Source organism: Dioscorea cayenensis, chromosome 5 (genome assembly GCF_009730915.1).
Source record: "Dioscorea cayenensis subsp. rotundata cultivar TDr96_F1 chromosome 5, TDr96_F1_v2_PseudoChromosome.rev07_lg8_w22 25.fasta, whole genome shotgun sequence".
Classification (NCBI taxonomy): domain Eukaryota; kingdom Viridiplantae; phylum Streptophyta; class Magnoliopsida; order Dioscoreales; family Dioscoreaceae; genus Dioscorea; species Dioscorea cayenensis.
In genome coordinates this window covers 20096830-20109114 of record NC_052475.1, presented here as the reverse complement: position 1 = coordinate 20109114, position 12285 = coordinate 20096830, and positions in this window count along the sequence as shown.

The window sequence follows — 12285 nt, the reverse complement described above, 5'->3', positions numbered from 1 at the left end:
GTGTCAAGAAAGCCTTTTTACCCTAACTAGAGTTTACAACAACAAATCCACGAAAGACCAAATACAGGGTTTGTACTACAAAACAAGTTAAACATCAAACCAAACTTTTATAATAATGCAAATGGATCATAACAATTCCACTTATATATATATATATATATATATATAACAACTATATAATACGAGTCTTAAAACCACAAATGTAATATAACATTACAAAAGGAACACAACATGGTCTAGAATCCTCTCTAAACCTTCGTCATGGCCACAGCTAGGTTTAGAGCCGTCAAAGAACTCATGTCATTGACGTTGACCCATCCGTCCACCGTGTGGTGACCTCGTCTTCCCGATAAGTATCCAGTCAGGGTTCTACACTCCCACCTGAACAAGATCAATAAGTTTGTCAGTCTTCCACGCCACCTCAACAGCCTGGCCATGAAAAACCGCCTACTGTAGTAGGATGTCACCAACCAAGTAATACAAACATGAATCTTATAATGCGGAGTCCATAACCAGGACAAAAATCAATATCCAAAATATCAGTCATTTTCCTACAGAAATGATTAACACAAGCCTATCCAAAGATTTTAACATAAGTCAACTCACAACTTACAAATCAAGTAACAACCCGAAAATCTTTTTTTTTGAACAATAATGCTTTTCAAGTATGAAATATACGTAAATAACTTATTTCAATTCCATTAAAATCCCAATGCAAGTATAATAACCAATAAAACTTTACTTAAGCAATATAGAATAATTATAGGCGTTCTCCTAGTAGAATTGTGCATAATTAATCCCACTCGCCACTAAGATGATGCCACTTCCCCAAACGCTAATCCTCTACTCGTTCCTTGCCTCGAGCCAACGATTCACCTCCTTGCCAAAGCACAACAAAACACCAACAAGATTAGCTAAAATAAATTACACAATGAAACAATAAGTTTTGCTACCAAACAACACTAAATCGATTCTAGCGTTGACTCAAAACTTGATTTTTAGGTTACCAATAAATTCCTAATGTCTTGGGCTTCAATTTGGACCAAAGAAATACAAGAAAAGACCAAAAATTTTGGTACTACAGTAACCTCGGGATTGCTACAATAACCAAGAAAGTTCTGCAGTGAAACCGACCCCAACACGATAGTTTCTCGCTGATTTACATCACCAAATCATGAAATTTCTTGACAAGCATCCACACAAAAGAATCACAAGATCAAGGGTTTCGATTTAAACCAAAAAAACAACTCGAACCAAGGTAAATTTATAGGTTTTCAAAGATTTCGAAAAACGAGGAAATACTAAAAAAATAAAAAGAAAAACCTTGGATCAAGGCCTTACCGCACTCAAGAGGATGAGAAGAAGAAATTTGATGCTTTGATTCGAAGGAAAAGCTCGCCGGAAAAATTTATTAGGGTTTGGGGTGCTCAGTCCAAAAGAAGAAAGAAAGAAGGAGAAAGAAAGGAGAAGGAAAGAAAAAGAATTTAAATGAAACTTTCGGGCTGCTACAGTACCAAGCTGCTACAATGAATGTTGGTTATAACAGCTTGTTTATTGATAGTTATATTTTACTAAATAATATAAATAATAAATAAGGTTGCCCATTTTTTTAATATTAATTTTTTTTTAACTGCGAACTCTATTAGTTTTTTTAAAAAAATATTGTGGCCATTAGCTTTTTAAATAAAAAATATATTTACATTCAAATTTTTATAATTCCATAATATTTTCTTATAACTTGTTTTTTTTCCACTTCTATACTCCTATTTTTACTTTCACTAATTTTAGATGGGATAAATTATTGATGACAAGTGGCACCTACCCCATTCACGAAACCCCTTGGATTAAATTGATCCTAACAATCCATTTGTTAGCTAGAGACTATAAACTCTCCAAGTCATTTTTGTAAAAATGCACAAGCATTATTATAAGAATAAATATCAATATAGAAAGTTCTCTTCTAAAACTTGTGTCGTTCTAGTTTCTTTATTTTTTTCCAAAATTATTTTATTTCCTTCACATTTAAGCTAGTAAAGTTCATATTTTTGTCATACCGAATGAAGGAGGCTGCTTTGGTCAAGAGGAACATCGACCAAGGGTTGCACGGACTTTTGACGAAAGAACAAGCCCGCGACATGTAGTATTTTAGTCTTATTATTGAAGCTTTCTTGAGGAAGAAAAAAAAGACTTTATCTACGATTGCCAACTACTCAACCTTAATTAATGGACTCTGTGAAAACAAAAATAGGAGAGTAGAAGTGGAAAAAAAAAAACGAGTTATAAAAAAATATTATGAAATTATAAAGGCTTGAATATAAATTTTTTTTTATTTAAAAAATTAATGGGCCGGTTTTTTATATTTAAAACTAGTGGAACCTGTAATTTTTTAAAAAATAAAATTTTAATATTAAAAAATAAAATGTGCATGTCCATAAATAATTATGCACATTTTCGTAATTAAAATTTTAAAATATAATATTTTTTAAAAAAGCAGTTGAGCTATTATTCATCAAATTGATAAAAAACTGCTTTTCTTAATGGAAATTTCAAAGAATAGATTGACATCCTTCCATCTCAAGGATTCTTAGCTCCACGCGCAAAAAAAGAAAAAATAATAATTATTATAAAATTTGTAAATTAGTCCACTCAATGTCAATGGATCATGGACAAATACTTAAGGGGTCGTTTGATTCGTGGTAATGACATATTGTCACGTAACGAGATTACTATGGTAATATGAGTGAGAATATTATATGGTTGAAAATATTACGGTAATTTAATATAACCATGTTTGGTTGGGAACTCTTATTATCGGGAATAGTTCATTACCGTGTTTGGTTGTCATAGTAATTAATTTGTTAAAACATAAAAAGTTATAAGATTACCATGGTAATCCGAGATAGACACCAAATTTGATGGTAATAGGATTACCACTTTCTTGGTAATATTCATAAGTTGGTAATGTGATATTACCATCCACATTACCACCGGTACAATGACAAACGTAGTAATATTTTCATATTACCACGTAACACATGGTAATCTTTCTACATTACCGCGAACCAAACAGCCCGGTTAATATCAACAGTAAACTACGGGAATTTCATGTAAAGAGTTAAAAGTTTAAATCTCTCCAGTAAGAGTTTGAATCCATCCCGACATAATAAATGATATAAACAGTTGTTTATACACTTTTTTTAAAAACAATAAATAAAATAAAAAAGCACTCGAAGAATTGTTAAAAATTTAACTACAATATGATTAATTAGTAAATTAAAATAAATAAAAACTTTATATGAATATAAGAAAACTTAATATAAAAAAAGAGATGAGAGTTGTGAGACACAACAATTGAGTATCACATGGTTTTGTTAAAGTAGATTTATCACTCTTCGATGTTTGAGTTTCAACTAGTGCCTATTTTTTATAATAATAGTCTCTAGTTGAAAACAACATCACTTTATAAATCCGATGAATTGATTTATGAAAACTCTCATGCTCAACCTAGGACTTCTAAGATGAGAAAAGTGAAAAGTAATTTATGTACAAGAGATAGAATAGAATGCTCTTTACAAAAGCTTGTAAAGTAAGAGTTTGAAAACTATTTAAATGCGATAATTAATTTTTGCATCTTCAAAGAGTTGTTAAACTTCCAAATTCCAAAATTAATTAGAATTTTCATTTAAAAAAAATAATTGGAATTCTAAGAGTTGAGTCCTTTAAATTCTAGGATAACTAATAATATTTATATGTTCATGTTTCAATCCTTCAATTTTCATTTACTAATAATTTTTTAGCAACAAAGAAATTTGACCACTTAATTCTCTCTTTGCTTGTCTATAGATAAGCAATTGAGAGCATATGTGTATAGTGAAAAATTATGATATAATCTGTACAATATGCCATAATTTAGATAATTATACCATATTGGTTGTTTGGATATTTAATTTGGAAGATAAAATTATGGTAGAATATGGGTTTTATGGTACAAAAAAATATTCCATTCGGAGTGGAATATTTTTTTATTGTGAGTGTGTAGCGGTCCGACCACCTACTGGCCTCCACTGACCACTAGTCTACCGACGGTTCTTTGGCAACCCGGTCACGCGACCAACTGGTCTCTGATGACCAATCGGCCGATTATAATTTTTATTTTGTTAAACCAAACAATCATTATGTAAAAATAAAATATACTATAATTTCTGTAATAAACACTTGCACTTCTGATATAATAAAATTATGCAATATTATTTTATTTTGTACCCAAACAAGCCCTAAATCTTGCCTACATGGTGTCATTCTTGGATGAACCATGATCTCTCTGTATTCTATGTTGTAAAATATAGGACCAAATATAGCATTACTGTAGCAAAATAAATGAAAATAATGTTAAAAATAAAGGACACAAAGATGTTACGTGAAAAACCCCTAAATAATTAGGGTAAAAATCACGGACAAAGATAGAAGAATTTACTAAGTGGGAAAATTTCAAGAATTACAATCTCTCTAATAAGAAGGAGAAAACCAGTACTCTCTCTTATACCAAGAGAATAAACTAATTCTCAAAATATTTTTTCCATACTTCCTCACTCTTCTTCTTTCTCTCTCTCTTATTTTTCTTACTCTCACTCTCACTTTGGTTCTTTACTCAAGTTGTGTGTGGAATGAAAATAAGCTTCACATATTTATAGGCCAACTAAAACCACCATTTTCCTTTAACATATGTGCACTAATCCATGGGTTAAGATCATGGTTTAGGTAGCTAATGGTTTAAGTAAGCCATTAGTTTCTTTTGATGTGCCATTGGTTTCGGGTTGATGGTTTAAGAGGAGTTAGTTTTGGGCCATTGGTTTGGGCTAATGGATTATGATCCATTGGTTTGTGCCAACATTCTCAACAGTTTTGTCACTTCCATTTCATATATTTTCCAGATTGCTGCTCAAAACAACCTTTGCAACCATCTTCTAGTGCGTGCATGAAGGAGCTAAATCAGTCATATTTTGGCGAGACTTTTTTTAAATTGTTTTTATTATATTATTTATTTTCTCACTAATTTAACTTGTGGCAAACATAAGAGAAAATTAACTATAGGTCCCTAAAACTTTTAAAACTTTTCAGGCAGATTATCTAACATTTGAATTTCCCAAAACAATCCCTCATTTTTCAATGTACTTCATTTTTCTGTCGTTGCAGCTCACTCTGGCAGTTTACTCTATTTTATAACATGTATTTCCAATTAATAAGTATATTTTTTCGTCTAACATTTAGTTTTTATAGGTAACCACATAAATTTTCACTTAATATATTATCTTTTCATTTAATATTTGTTTTTGATGTTCAATGTTTAACCTTTCCATTTAATATTATGTGTTTCCGCTTAAAAAACTGGGGTATTTTAGCCAATGTCAAATACCTTTATAACAGAAAGACTGAAAAGTAAGTTGTAAAAAAAGAAAGATTTTTCAAAAATATCCAAATTTGACTGGAAGATTTATGGTAAACATAATAACATTATTTTTGCAAATATCTTTATCTTTTTTAGTCTTATATATGCACCATTCCATTTGTTGAAATCATGAACAAGAATTTTTTTCATCAAAATCCTTTTTTTTTTTTTCTGTTTTAATTGTATACACATGTGCAATAGTACACCGGTTACAAATGACTTATTAACTACTTAAAAATTTATTAGGTTTACCAAACGTCACATGTGGCAATGAAAGTCCTACCACATGTATATCTAGAATATTTTTAGAAACTAAATCAAGTTAATAAAATTTTCTTTTGCATGCAACTCTAAAAGAGAGAGATATAACACTTTCTACTAGGAACACACCAAACCCATTTAAAATAGTACTTAAAAAGCACCTAAGGCATTACATAATACTGCAATGGTACTCTGACACAAAATTTTGACACTGCGCTTTGACCACCCATCGCAAGTGACCACCACTGAGCTAACTAGTGTGATTATAACTTCTCAATGTTTGATTATAGTCTTCATTACAAATAACTTTTTTATACATAGGCAACAAGCGTCATTATAAACAATTTTTTGTGTAAAACATATTCTCGCACCATTCCTGTCTCATTTTTGATTTTTTCTTTGGTTCTTTTTAATTGTTCTATTTTAAAGTTTCTCTTTAGTCCTTTTTATTTGTCCATTTTAAAAATTTATGAAGCAAATTTACCTTTTATATTTAATATAAATCACATCTAACTATACATTTTATTAAATCATATTTTAAATAAAATTAATTTTAAAAAGGTAATATCTTTTTTTATAAATTTTAAAATTACTAACTCTAGTTAACCGATTTTTTAATTATGCAAATTAGTTAAAATGGATAAAAGATACGGATGACTATTATGAAAACAAATTTATATTTTTCTCTTGCAAAATTCACTCTCGGGATATTCGGAATTTTGTTGTATTTATATACTCGGTCAGTTTTTTATTTATAGCCAAAACACCTTTTCTCCTTCCGGTTCTTCCTAGTGAGCCCCCATGAGAAGATGAAAAGTAACAATAAAACTTGAAAGACAATACCATTCAAGATATGTGCAAGACATAGGGACCAAATGCTAAAAATGTAAAATAAAGCATTGCTTTATGCCCCCAATTTTAAAAGGGAAAATTACTGTTTACCCCTTAAGAATTTCAAAACTTCTCAAACAGCCCTTGTGAGTTTTGAATACCTCAGACAGCTCTTCTTTTATTGTTTCACTTCCTTTTTGCCCTCTGCATTATGAAATTCCATCATTGCCCTTAAACCTTTTTGCATACATTTTTTCATTTTTTTTGCATGCCTTTTTGCATGTACTCATTTCTTAAACAGAGAACTCGTTTCTTAAAGAGAGAGTTCATTTTTTAAACAGAGAGCTTATTTCTTTAAACAGAAACCTCATTTTTTAAACAGAAACCTCATTTTGTTAAACAGAAAACTCACTGAAACATTGATATTTAAACAGAAAAAACCAATATTTACGTGACAAATTAATCCTGGGTATAAAAACCAATTAATCTTGGCCACTCTTACATATTTAAATAGAAACAACAATATTTAAACACTTTTTAAACTTAAACGCAATATATTAAACAGAAACATTGATAGTTAAACAAAGACAACTTAGCATAAAGACTGTCGTTCTATATTATATGGAGATAACGATATTTACATTAAAAATTTAATAAGTTTGTGGAAAATATTTAGGTTAGCATGATTACATTATAACTACAAACAAAAAAATTTAGGTTAGCATGAAGAGTAATTCATGTACTCATTTCTTAAATAGAGAACACATTTGTCACGTCCCGACCCGCGGGCCCGCCACGTGACAACCGCCGCGACGATCCCGAGGAGGGACATACACCACTCAACCCTCGAGTCATCGCAAGGCTCACAAACTCCTGCTAAACAACACCACAATAATAAAGGTACCAAAAGCAAAACTTTCACTCGAAGAGTCAACCGCAAAGTGAAAAATATACAAATCACAGTTACAAAGTTAAGAACACTAGTGGATCCACTGTAATCATACAATGCAATCTGATTTACAGTAAATAAACAACCTGACTTGGGATACAAATTGCCAAGCACTTCGCCTCGCTATGACGACCAAAACCACTAAAACCTGGAAGGGAGGAGGGGGGTGAGTAACCATAGTCACTCAGTGAATGGGTTAGCACAAAACTAAAAGAATATCAAAACGAATCGATGAAATATATTAAACACGATTTACAATAACATAAATGAACTGGAACGTTTCACATTTACAACACAATGAAAGTGCAATATAAGAAACCTTGGTATTTAAAAACCAAAACATAGGTTCTCACGAGTATAGATAAAACATTAACATGTATAAAACAAATGCCTAGATATAATTTCCCAAAATGAATAGAAAAACCAACTTAAACAAATAAAAATCCTCGATAATCACAAATCCTTAATTCTGCATGATACATGTTCGAAAAGCATTAAGATATCAAACATGCTATGTAAAAGATCACACTTCGAATATACCAATTGCAAGAAAATAGAATTTTCCTACAATATTGAAATTTCATCTCGATCAAATAAACAATGGCCTAAAAACACTCTCTCTAACATTAGCCGCCGTCGCGACTAAGTTGAGAGCCGTCAAGGTCTTCGCACCCTTGACGTTGGCCCACCGGTCCCGTGTGGTGACCTCGAGATCCCGATATATCATCCAATCAGGGCTCTACGCTCCCACCTGATCTGGACAGATCAACACTCAGGTCCACCATGCCATCTCTAAAGGCTGGCCCATAGGGACCCACTACTGAAGTAGTCGGGCCTTAGCCCGCCGTCACCATCCAAACCATCATGTAAATGTAGCAATAATATAATCTGTATAAAACATACCACAGGGTCCTTCTCCAGGACAAGCATTCACATATTGGAAATAAACATTATTTCCACAAATCCAAAGCCAAAGCATAGCAATACATATAAACTTTCAAATAATATTCTGATCCCGATGTGCAAATACATTCAAAAACATTGTTGTCCAAATGCCAAGAATAACACAATAACATGTGAATCTCTTCAAGTTGATTGAAACATTGCCTTAGACAAGAAACCAGCTAATATCAAATACACTGTAATACTCACAATCCAGAAGAACATGCCATTCAAAAATAAAAACCCTTTATTTTCATAACTATCAATATCAAAAGCATACTTATACAAGTGAAAGATTTTACAAACCATTTCTAAAAATAAATACCAATAAGGTAGAAAGGAAACATTAAGTTTTGGAATACAATAAAAGTCATCAAAACAAGCATAGCTTTTGTTCTAGTTAAACCCCAAGTTACTTAGGATCATTCTAGCTTTCTCTTTCTTTAGCTCACTAAGTTTTCCTCCAAATACAAGATTAATCCCCAAAGTCTAGTCAATCACAACCTCTAAATACTTTACAAGTCATGAAAATATGTTCATCTCATCACATATATTTACACATGTCAATATATACATATTGATCCAATCCTACTTTACACATCATCAGGTATTTACTTCCACAAGTCTTTACTATTCAACCCTTTCTTATCCTCAATCATATCTTAGATCCTTATCATGGTGTCGTTACCTCAACATCAATATTTACTTCATCGATTAATAATCTCATTGTCAAAATACTCAAAAGTTAACTATCTCCTCTTAGTAGCATTAAATCAAACTATTATTAGAAATTCACAAGAATATTCAGTCTTGTAATCTAACACTTGTCACATATAACTCAAGCTATTCATCATCAACTTTCTAAAGAAATTCCATTTAAAATAATAATCATAATCACTGACATCCACCCTGTAGATACCACACTATGATCGTACTACAACTAAGCACCCTACACTATGCTCACAAGAACAAACCTCATCAACTTTGATAATTCTACAACATAAGTATAATTATGTCATTCATGGTTCTCAAATATTGCAAAGAAGATATTAGTATAAATCTCACTAACTACCCAAAATCATGTATAAGGTTTCACAAGTCATTCAATTTCCAACGTACTAGTGTAATTATATGTCTTAGCATTTAAGGCTTCATCAGGTTCCATGTACCATATGTATCATATCATGTATCAAACTTTAGAAATTATGTATCACTAGGGAGATTAAATCATCCATTGAACATACATAATCAATTTCACTTATAACACATAGACTCAATGAACTCATTGTAATAATCAACAATTTTCATTCATCCACCAAGCATGTATGTCCTCAAGTTCAATCTCAACTAACATAAGTACATCATCAGTAAGCTTTCTCATGATTTTTTCAAAAAAAATAAACCATAAGTCATTCCAAATAAACCATAGTCTCTAGTGGTCATCTACACTTTCTTTTCTCCTATAGCTAGTGATTTAAAAACATGATAAAGCCATGGAAATCATTTCAGAAAAACAAATAAAATATTTTTGATACTCAATTAGAATTGTGCACTCAACATAACCCACTCACAGAACATGTTGCCTCGCGTGGAGACGCGCACACTGATTGGCGGTTTCCTTCCCCTTGGAGGATGCTTCGCCACCTAGATACAAGCAGAGAATCTAAAAACTATTAAACACAAGAATGATAGCTAAAAGAAAATGCATGCAAATGCATTTATACATGCCTAATACGAAACCTTAGGGTTTTAGGGCAAAACATTATCATTTTGGACCCAAACGACCTCAGAATGGAGTAAACTTAGTACCAATAAGTTCAGTGAATGAAGGGCTTCAATTTGGATGAAAGAAATACAAGAAAAAACCAAAGTTTTTCGGTGCTACAGTAACTTCGGAATTACTACAGTAAAACCCGAACCTTACAAATGATTTTCTCTCATTTTACAACATCAAACGATGAAATTTCACCATAATTTTCATGAATAACTATTGACAAAATCAAGGGCTTCATTTTAAGCCCCAAAACTCCCACAAATCATGGAAAATCTAAGGTTTTGGTCTAGGTTTCTAAATAATGAATACAATGAAAATACGGAAGAAATACATGGTAAAAACTCGGATAAAGGCTCTTACCTTACTCAAGAGGATGTGGGGAATAAATTTTTGGTGTTGGTTCGCCGGAATTGGTCGCCGGAAATAGTTATAGATTTTTAAGGGTTCGGCCGGCATGGAGAAGCAAAGAAGGAGAAGGAAAGAAGAAGGAAAAGAAAGGAACTTAGATATTAATTCCCGGCCCTGCTACGGATGTTGAGTGCACTACTGATTGCCATTTTTGCTACATTATCGGGGTGCTACAGTGCCAGACAGAATCAACAGTGCTGGGCTGCAAAAAACTATAGGAACAGGCTGGTTTAACTATAGTAATGGGTTGCTACAATGTTTTTATTCTTTTCTAAATTACTCTATTGCCCCTCTAACACAAGAATGGAAACAAAATCCAAATGACTAAATTGCCCCCTGTTTTTGGCAGAATTTTCGCACATAACCAACTGTGCAATCCAGTAAAAATCTATTAATGCAAAATGACCATTTTACCCTAATGCATTCACAGAATTAAGAGAAGATCCTAGGTCTAAATTTGGACTGGGTACAACAACATTTCTTAAACAGAGAACTCATTTCTTAAACAGAGAGTTCTTTCTCTAAACATAAACCTCATTCCTTAAACAGAAACATAACCGAAATCTCATTGAAACCTCATTTTTTTAAACATAAAACTCATTTTTTAAACAGAAACATTGATATTTAAACAGAAAAACCAATATTTACATGAAAAATTAATCTAGGTTATAAAAATCAATTAATCTTGACAACTAGTACATATTTAAATAGAAACAACAATATTTAAGCACTTTTTTAAACATAAATGAAATATATTAAACAGAAACATCGATAGTTAAACAAAGGCAAACAAACATAAAGATGGTTGTTCTTTATTATATGGAGATAACGATATTTACATTAAAAATTTAATAAGTTTGTGAAAAAAAATTTAGGTTAGCATGATTACATTATAACTGCAAACAAAAGAATTTAGGTTAGCATGAATAGTAATGCATGTACTCATTTCTTAAACAGAGAACTCATTTTTTTAAACAGAGTTCATTTCTTTAAACAAAAACCATTTTTTTAAACAGAAACATTGATATTTAAACAGAAAAATCAATATTTACATGACAAATTAATCCTAGATATAAAAACCAATTAATCTTGGGCACTCGTACATATTTAAATAGAAAGAACGATATTTAAGCACTTTTTTAAACGTAAACGCAATATATTAAACAGAAACATCGATAGTTAAACAAAAACAAACAAGCATAAAGATGACCGTTCTTTATTATATGGAGATAACGATATTTACATTAAAAATTTAATAAGTTTGTGGGAAAAGAATTTAGGTTAGCATGATTACATTATAACTATAAACAAAAGAATTTAGGTTAGCATAAAGAGTAATGCATGTACTCATTTCTTAAACAGAAAACTTATTTTTTAAACATAATCTCATATTTTAAACAGAAGCCTCATGTTTTAAATAGAAACTCATTGCACTCAAGGGCATTATAGTTAAACCCTGTCACACTTACCACAACTTCCCATGTAAGGGACAATTTCATAAAAAAAAAATCAAAATTAACTCTATCTATCACTGTTAGATTTTTGAGGGTTTAAAAAATCATTGTATTCAAAAAGAAAGGGTTTTTTTTTTATGGATATTCAAATTTAGGGGGAGAATATGTGCATATTGCAAATTTTGGGGGTGTTTTTAGAAATTTTCACATTTTTTAAAGC